The sequence below is a fragment of the Ornithodoros turicata genome, unplaced genomic scaffold, assembly GCF_037126465.1.
Source record: "Ornithodoros turicata isolate Travis unplaced genomic scaffold, ASM3712646v1 Chromosome12, whole genome shotgun sequence".
Taxonomy (NCBI): domain Eukaryota; kingdom Metazoa; phylum Arthropoda; class Arachnida; order Ixodida; family Argasidae; genus Ornithodoros; species Ornithodoros turicata.
The window spans coordinates 672,902-682,284 of record NW_026999301.1 but is presented as its reverse complement, the minus strand read 5'-3'; the positions used below and the strand labels follow the sequence as shown (position 1 = coordinate 682,284).

The window sequence follows — 9,383 nt, the reverse complement described above, 5'->3', positions numbered from 1 at the left end:
TAAAGCTGTTACCTACTCTAAGTACAGTCTCTCATATATGTGGGGAGATACTTCCAGACATATGGGAATATGTCTGGAAGATTAAAATCAACCGTGAGAATTGTTCTGTCGTGTTGCTGTACTATGCAGTCGTGAAGGGAAGTTTGAAACGATAACGGGGAATTAGGACATACACAGCACCAACAATAAAATGTCTGCCCAGTGTTAATTTTCCACCACATTGTCTCAGGCGGAAATGCGCAGCAGATTATAGGATAAGCTATTTTTACATACAACTGCCACTCCACCCCCGCAAGAACCACCACGGTCATTACGAAGTAACTTGTAATCTGGGGGATTACATCCGAACCAGCTATATCCCGGTGCAACCTCCTTTTTTATTGCATGTTAGCGCCGCGAAGCAACTGTGGCTAGGAGCGGCGTACAGACGTGGGCAGATGGAGTGAGGACAGCAGGAAGGAGTGGGGTGACAGGGGGTCAGTATGCGTCCTGGGCCGACTTCAGGGGAACTGTGCCGACATTCGTCTGGAAAGTCTTCGGAAAACCCAGGGAAAACACCACAGCTGTTCGTAGGATTCGAACCCACCACCTCCCAGTCTTCAGCACGAACTTAGCTACCTAAGCACCACCAACAAGCGGACGGCTTAGCCCACTCGGCCATGCCGCTGGTGGAACCAGGGGGGCTTAATCGCTTCATCGTCGTTACGGTCGTTACAAGCTAACGAGTGGCGGGAAATTGAAAAGGGCGGGCGGGAAATTTAAAAAGGTGGGCACGTGATAAAACACGTGGCTCTTCGCGCGATACGTGAAGGCCGTGGTACACGTCACGCGCAATGTTTCACGTGCCCACCTTTTTGAATTTCCCGCCACTCGTTAGCTTGTAACGACCGTAACGACGATGAAGCGATTAAGCCCCCAGGTCTCTGTCAAAGCAACCACATGAGGATTGTGCGAAAATAACAAATGTTCAAAACACGATACTTTATTCACTATACTTCTAGCATTTATCTAAAAAGCATATTTTTTTCGGCAGGTGACACGAACGTCACTGGTTATTACGTTGACGGAAAGCCTGATATACTTCATATTGAGCGTCGGTATATGGTCATCCCAACGATAAGCGTTGTTATCTACAGTGAGACCGTCGTGTACAAGAATAACCTTTTGTCCGTTTCTTTTCTCACTCGCTGCACTTTCTAATAGTTTTTCGTTTTATTTGTGTCCTACGAGAGTAATCATTGCTAAGGGAATGCTGTGTTCCCCTTAGATATTTGGCAGCTTTCAGAATCATGTCCTTCCCCGCAGAGTTGAAGAATCTCATAATTATAGGTCCCTGTTTATCATCCGTCCTATGTCCTAACCTGTGGATGCGCTGTATGGTGGACCCTGAGACGCCAAGTGTTTCGTGAAATATCTTCCATAGAGCTTCTTGGTGACCTCATCACGAGACCCGGGATAGCGAAACAGAAGTAAGTTGCTTCTTCTTTGTCGATCCTCCTCTGTAAGTCTTTTACAGTACATTCTGATGTATAGCTAATCACTTCTTCGCAAGACAATAGAGCGTTCAGCGTTCAGAAACGGCGTTAAGGCTATGGTCTCACTCCCCCCTTAAAAAGAGGCAACTTTGTACCAAACCTGTAGCTCTCATTTTCGTCTGTTGGTGGTGAAACTGGTGCCATTCGGAAGCTATGATTCTTGACTCGGGGGGACCGTCTTCCGATTTTCGGCCAGGCATGCGGTTGCGGCGCCATAAGGCCTGGAACATGCCAATATCTCCGATTATGGGTGGTCTTTGTACGAAACTGGCGCAAAAGGGAGAGCAGATAGCGGCGCACAATTTGTTGCGTTGTGTTGTTCTGTGATACGTGGAGGGTGGACCGTCTCGCTCTTATTGATATATGACGCCTATAATCCGGAAGCGCCTTCAGAAAAACATGAAAAAATGTCTTTCTTTGGCTTCCTGTTTCGAGGTGTTCTAATGTCACCACCCCAGCCTAGAAGTGGCAGTGGATGGGCAATTATGCGCAAAACAATTGCTGAAAATTTCAGCATGATTGGAAGACCACACCGCAGGTTATTACGTTCCCAAGCCATTCCGAAACATTCCGACCAAACCGAAACTAAACAGGATTTTCGGTGGCCACATCGTGGCAGAGCATGTAACTACCGTGTGATCAACTCCAGTATTCTGCGAAAGGTGGCGCTTGCGTCACTTGTGTTCGTTACGTCACTCTGTCTGTGCCGCGGGACGCATTCATCTACGCCGTTTTGACAGGTGCTGACTGTCGTGTTCTGATTTGAACTGTTAGGCTGCACGTTCATAGTATCGTTGCTGCTGCCGCTTCGTACAAACTGGAAACGCGCGGCAATGACACGGCCGTGCAAGAATCCTCGGAAACCGCGGAGTTGCGGTCGGAAATCAGTCCGCAAGCTGCGTCGGCGGCTGGCGAGAGAGAAACGGTAAGTTGTAACCAAGTGATTGTAGCTTTGTACTGGTGCAGTGCGCTTGCTCTTATTTATTTGTTATTCTCCGCAGGCAATCCAAGGTGGGGTCTTTGCCCCCTTGTATGGTCTTAGGCATCAGTGGTCTTAGTCTAGTGTCATTGCCTTGACTCTGGGGGCAAGACTGAGAAGCACCTGCATTACGACTCTCCCCCGATTATTTTCTTTTTTTTGATAGTCTGAGGTACAGCACAGGAGTGAAAGGGTGAGGATGGACAGCGTTCTCTAGGTTTGGAACTATCTTCTGCTGTGTATCTCACTTCGATATTTCATTTCTGCCCATGAGAGCATTGCCAAGTTTTTGTGCATTTTGACTTTTTCAGATTACCACAGTGGTGCCAACTTTCACTTGCGGCTATCCAAGAGCGTACGATGTTATGCGGTTCAGGTCGACCCGGATGTTATCATAAACAATATATGCATTTACCAATTTCTAATGGCTGTGTACCATCTCCTCTTTTTCCATGTTTGCTACAGTTGCCTCACTGCCTCATCCCGTTGTTTTACCCTCGGCAAGCGAATGGCCGCTTCCGCACGATGAACTCAGTACGATGAACTCAGCATGGGCATGTTCATAGCAATATCACAATGCCCGTACTAACATACCTGAAATTTGACCCGTACATTCCTTTAGTCTCACCATATGTTCTCGTCTTCTTTTTTTTTTTCTTTTTCTTTTTTTACCTTCTCCAACGTCCTGCGGTCTCGTGAAAAGTTATCGTATACATTCTTCTCCCACAAAAGTCTTCTAACACTTTGAATACATTATGCAAGAGCAGGAAATAGACCAACTTGCACGAGATTTCCGACCACTGACCTGCTGCAATCGGGTTAGCATGGCACACGGCCAGAAGAGGACAGATGACCGAGACAAATAATGGGAAAGCGCGCCCGTTCACATTCCTTCGGTTTTTGTACCACCTGTCTAATTGTAAAAGAAAATCGTGGGGGAACGCATAAGGCTGTTATTCGAAACGTGTCTCTTTTGTGCTTCCTTGTTTGTCTTTCTCGCATTCTCGCAACGTGTCCTCGGCCTAACATATTGGCCTTGGCTCATAATCGTTGTTGTGAACGAACTAAAAATCGTAGAACCCTATGTTTGCGCCTAGAGAGCAATACATGCGTGTAGTGTGCCTGCGGACCAAATCTAGCGGTACAATGAACGACTGTAGCATTTCGTGCAGCACTATCTTCGGTGCGCAAGCAGCCATGGTCTCAAGGGAATATAAAATTGTAGTCGGTATCATCAACATAATTATCGTAATGAACCTAATTATCGCAATACGTTTGAATAATAGCAATTGCGCACCTCGCCGCTGAATCATATTCGGTTGCTGCAAGTTTCACTGACATCCTGCGTGTTAGATAAAACTGTTAGGGGCAACAAGCAGGCTCCTACAAAAGAATTGTCACTGGTAGGCAATGAATGTGAACACAGAAAAGGCTACGAGCTAATTATCTTCCGTCTCCCAAACTCATCTTCCTTTATTTTTTTCTATTTTTTGCTTCATTGTTTCTAATCGAACGGAAGGAACCGGGCTATGCACCAGCTTGTCTGCGTCCTGTCCCTTCGGTCGGCAGTTAGGTAGCGGAGTACCGCTATTCGCTACTCCTCTGAAACGCCGCTACTCATTCCGAAACGTAGCGTGGTACGGCTACCGGAAGGAAATATGTACCGGCGCTACTGCCAAGCTGCCTCGTAAGGTATTTTTTTATTTTTATGACGAACATGTAACCATGATGAGTAGAGCCCAGACAACGCTTAGGCAATAAAATATTGTTTTATGCAGGAACTGTTGTTTAGAGCTTGGCTCTTGAGTGTCTCTTCGCTTATATTTCTGACATTCTTGCAAGGTTTCCACAGAGTAACATATTGGCTTTGGATCGAAACAACTGTTGTGTACAGAACTAAAAATCGTAGCATTCTATTTTTGCCCCTAGTAAGCAATGCGTGCGTGTACAATGAACGCTTGCGGCATTTCGTACAACAGCTGTCTCGTTGCAATCTTTTCGCTACGCGACGGACAAGCAGCCCTGCTGTCAAATGTCATAGAACTGTATTCGTTATTATTGTAATACTTATCACAATGAAACTGCAATTATCACAATAGGCTCGAATCATTACAATTGCGCCCTTCGCTGCGCATGACGAATCAAATTCGGTCTCCCAGTGCCAATGACAACTTCTATGACAGGGAAGCCTGTTAGGGGCGGAAAGCAGGCTGTTACAAAACAATTGTCAGTGCTAGGCGTGAATACTATTGCTCAGAGAGAAAAGAATATAAGCCAATCCCCTTCCCCAGAGCACGGGTCCAGGAAGAAATGTCCCCAGAAAAAATGTCCCCGGAAGAAATGCCCCGGAAAAATTGCTCCGGAAGAAATGTTCCCTGGAAGAAACGTCCCCGGAAAAAATGTCCCCTGAGGAAAATTCACTTTTGGTACGCGTGTACTGGTTGACTTCGGACGTTGACTTTTTACTATATAGGACGGTGTGAATGTTTAGATTTTTGAGCACCGAAGCGAGTAATCGTATATCCTATTCCATTTCCTAATCAAATATGGAATTCAATGTTCGAATTCCAAATCGACTTGATGCTTCTACTGAACCGAATATATTTGAAGAGACCCGGCACGTGGAGAACAAAAAAAAAAAAAAAAGAGTAAGCGCTATACTTACGCATACATATACGTACCGTACATGTTTGTATTCCAATAAATGTTGTATATGTATCCAATTACGGTTATTCAACGAGTAGCTTAATTTATTCGTATTCAATTCCATTTTAAAATGACTATTCACATATAGCATTTCTTTGCCTAGGTAGTCGCTGTGGGTCAGTTTTGATGAATTTACTTCCTTGTGTCTTGCAACAATGCGGCCTGTACAGTCATGGGGCTCCCGAGATGTGATACCGCTAGACATATTGAAATATATTTTTGTCTGTCAATTTTGTTGCTTTACCCCCGCATTTTATTTCCCTCTTTACACATCACCGTGCACGTCGATCTGCGCACTTCTAAAAAAGAACTTGACATACTCCTGGTTATTCCGAATGACGTCTTCTCTCCTGGTTTGTTGAAACTGGACGTCGAACTACTTTCTGTGACACTTCACATTTGTGCTAATTAGCAGAGAAAATGTTTTTCCGTGTTAGCGCCGCGAAGCAACTATTGCTGTACGCGGTGTACAGGCGTGGACAGAGGACAGCAGGAGGGAGGGTGACAGGGGGCTAGAATGCGTCCTGGGTTGACTTCAGGGCTAAGTGAGCCGATATTCGTCAGGAAAGTCCGACGGAAAACCCAAGGAAAACGTCAGAGAGCACACCTGGTGACAGGATTCGAACCCGTGTCACGTTGTATCAACGGACGTGAAATTGATTGCAGTTGATTGCATTGATTGCAGCCCTACGAGAAATCGCAAGTGAAAGTAGGCCGAGCTTTCAAAGTAAAAACCCTTAGTAAGTGGTTAGGAATTTTAGTATTTATTTTGAGCCGGAGGACTTCAAGACCTGCAATATCGCAACCGAGGATTTCGCAAAAATTCCACGCGTACCAAAAGTGGATGTTTCTCGAGGGCACATTTTTTCCGGGGGACATATTTTCCAGGGGACATTTCTTCCGGGGACATTTTTTCCGGTTCCCCCAGAGCACGCGCGTCTTTGTCTCGTTCCTTTTTCTTTCCAACTAGTTTCGTTGTTTTCTACATGTGGGGGAACTGAGCGAAGAACCGGAGCATGGAAGGAGGGGGCACCACGGTAGATGTTTATTATGTAGGCAAGGGGAAGAAGTGCTGTCGCATCAATTTTGCTACGAGGAATTTTTGTCGCACGATAACTATCTTGCAATGCAAATGCAATTTCTTGGATTGAACTCTGCAATTTGTAGACGGATCCTCCGTTTACTCGCAAATACAGCGATCGTCTCACGGCAAACTGTGGGCAATCAGCGCCGCGTAATGCGATGGAGACGACTGAAATAAACTAGTGAAATGACCACATTTCGTGGCGAAAGATCACACCTCTCGTCATCTCACAAAGCGATAACACGAATCGCAGCCAAATAGAAAAAAAAAAAGTTATCTTCACCTACTAGTCACGGCCGCTACTATGCGGAATACGGACAGGTTACATTTACTATTTTACTTCGGTTATGCCATTCCTTTGATTCTTATCATTTTGTGTGCGTACTGCGAGTTGAACTTCTAGTTTCAACGGAAGAGGTAATTTCATAATTTATTTCAAGAAATCCTGTTTCTGTAAGCTGTATTGAGACAAAACTGCTACCGATCGGCACGTGAACAGACTCTTCACAGCTGACTGCAATTATTTAGTATTTGCGTCCATTTTTTATGACGATTGTTTGACCATTTTGCATTTGAGATATATATTTTTATATATCTCAAATATATTATATTTTGCACAGTCTTCGTCACACGCTACGCGCGCGGCAGCTACCCCCGTGCTACTCAAACCACGAAAGCACGAAAATCAACTCGCCGTCTTGCACGACAGTTTCAGAAGGCTTTTACGAGACAATCCTCCCTTCTACACACGTATAAACACCGGGTACAATGGCATAATGAAGAAACTCAAGGTCAAAGGGTCCAGTCGGGAGAATCGCGCGTGGGACACCTGTCCCACGCGCGATTCTCCCTAACGGGGTCATCCACGGAAACCGCGACGGTGGCGCCCCGCCGTAGCAAGTCCGTAAGTAAATTCAAGATGGCTACCGTGAGACCGTAGCCTTAAATATCGTCAAAACAGAAGTACTGCCGCGTTCTCCTTGCTTTGGCCTTGAACACATTTTCTAGAATTCCAGGATTATCCGTTGATTTGTATTGAGTCCGAATTCGCAAATATTTTAGTGTGCGGCAGTCTATCGAGATGGCAGCACATGTTCGGGATGCACCAAACTTTAATTTAAATCAACGGCTCAACCTTGTCCTCGAAAAAATACGTCATTGACTAGAGAAAAGCTATGAGAACACGCCAGTACCAATCTTAAGATGATAGTTTAGGGCGTTCACGTGTCTTGTGCGAACGAAAATCACTCATAGATTTCTGAAGAAGTGATTCCCCCTTAACTTATCCAACAATAGTTTTGTTTCTTCGGGTGAGTTTTCAATTTTAGTAAGCCGGGCAGTCATTTCTTCAACTTCGTCAGTGAAGTCGTTTCTCATGGGCTCAATACTACTTCTTAGTTCTACTTAGCCCTGTATCATCTTCTCCGTCATTCTACTTTGGAGTCAGGCCCACGGATCAGTTCAATACCTTCGTACAATATCAAACAAAGCACAGCGACCAAACAAGCAACAAGTCAGATAAACTCCTACGAGGGCACGGCACCATAAGCGGACACAATGCGAATTTTGTTGTGCCGATTCCATCCTTTGTAGCCGTCAATGGGGGTACGCGCTTTCAATAATCAACACACCCCCACAAACAAAAAAGTTTCACCACAATGACACCATCAGACGGAAGACACACGCGGACAGAAAAACACACAGAACGACTCAATGTTCAGCTGGTCGTTTTGCGCCGAAAAAAATTGCACCGGCTCGACCGTGCATGTTCTGCTGGTCGTTTCAGGGCAACATCTTGCGCTGGTCGCTCGCGTGCAGTGTGCGCTCGCGAGCACTGAATCCGTGCAGGTTAGGCCGTACCGAGAACACAGGGGCTGTGGACCGGAACACGAGCTCTCAAGTTCCGCTTTCCGTTCCATCTCACCTTCATATCAATTGTTGACACGGCTTGCACTTGCTCAAGATGGCCGCCATGGAACCGGCAGACCTACTGCAGATATTGGATGCTTTGGACGAGCCAAGTTTGTCCAGTTCAAATAGCTTAAGCAGCAGCAGTAGTTACACGTCGCTTTATGCTGAGGCGGTCGACGGAATTTTTATTTTTTTTGTCCACGTGCGAAGCGTTTGAAGGTGAATAACTATGCGTCGCGGATACTTTTTCGCGCAACCCGGACGACGATGGACTCGGACTCGGATGGTATGAATGCGGGTTGTGAATGTCGATTTTGGTTATTAACGTTGTTGACCTGCGGCTGCGACTCAATCTTGTACATGAGTGTTTGGGCACTATTGGCATGATCTGCTGGACGGATCGGTGTAAGCAGCACTGGCGCAGTTTTCCTGCACGGGACCTACATCGGCGCACTACGCATGCCTGAACTCAAACGACCAGCTGAATTCGTTATCAGAAGCAGCGTGCGAAGTGCTCAAACTCGCACCACCTGTGCCTTCCGTTGCAATCCGCACCACCTGTGTCACGTGATTGCCGGAAAAACAGCGGACATCTTAGTGATGAGACGTTTATCTCATCAAAGGACAGATATGTATATATCGTGTTCTTCTGTCCTCGTCAGCCTTGCTGTCCTAGGTAGCAGGATTGATAGCACGCAAGATTTCCGACCAAATTCGTTGTCGAAGCACACTTATTTTGCGGATGTTTGCAGGCGTGGAATTACGTTATGAGTGTCACATGTGGTTTGGCAAAGCTTTAAAGTCGGGTGAAACTCAGAGACTTGAGCATCTCTTTCAAAACATGCTGTTGTACAGGTCCCGACAAAAGTTTACGGAACACGCGAGCGGTTTATTTTCTCCTCGGTACGACACCCTAGCGGCAAGCGGAAGCTGGCGAAATCAGGCCAGTTCACTGCCTCAGAGGGGTGGACGACTGCGCTCTTAGCGACACACAGCGATAGTTTCGGTAAGATTACTGTTGTATGTGCCCGCAAAGTTAGTTGGATTTTATTGTTGTGCTCGCCAACAACATGTGATTCAACGATTGTTGAGACAGGGAGCTCGCCGCTATCATCGTGATAACAAGGATGAATCATGGTGGCAACACTTTACGGTGTATTGCTTTTAT

At 46.0% G+C, this 9,383-nt stretch overlaps 1 protein-coding gene across 2 annotated transcripts in view; it reads left to right on the top strand.

Moving 5' to 3' along the window:
• Positions 1–1,185: 1,185 nt before the first annotated feature.
• Positions 1,186–9,383, top strand: part of LOC135371743 (filaggrin-like) — a 29,986-nt gene continuing 21,788 nt past the window's right edge. For both annotated transcript variants that reach the window (XM_064605713.1, XM_064605711.1), the window contains exon 1: positions 1,186–1,469. The gene's annotated coding sequence lies outside the window, so the exon portion shown is untranslated. The remainder of the gene's footprint in view (positions 1,470–9,383) is intronic.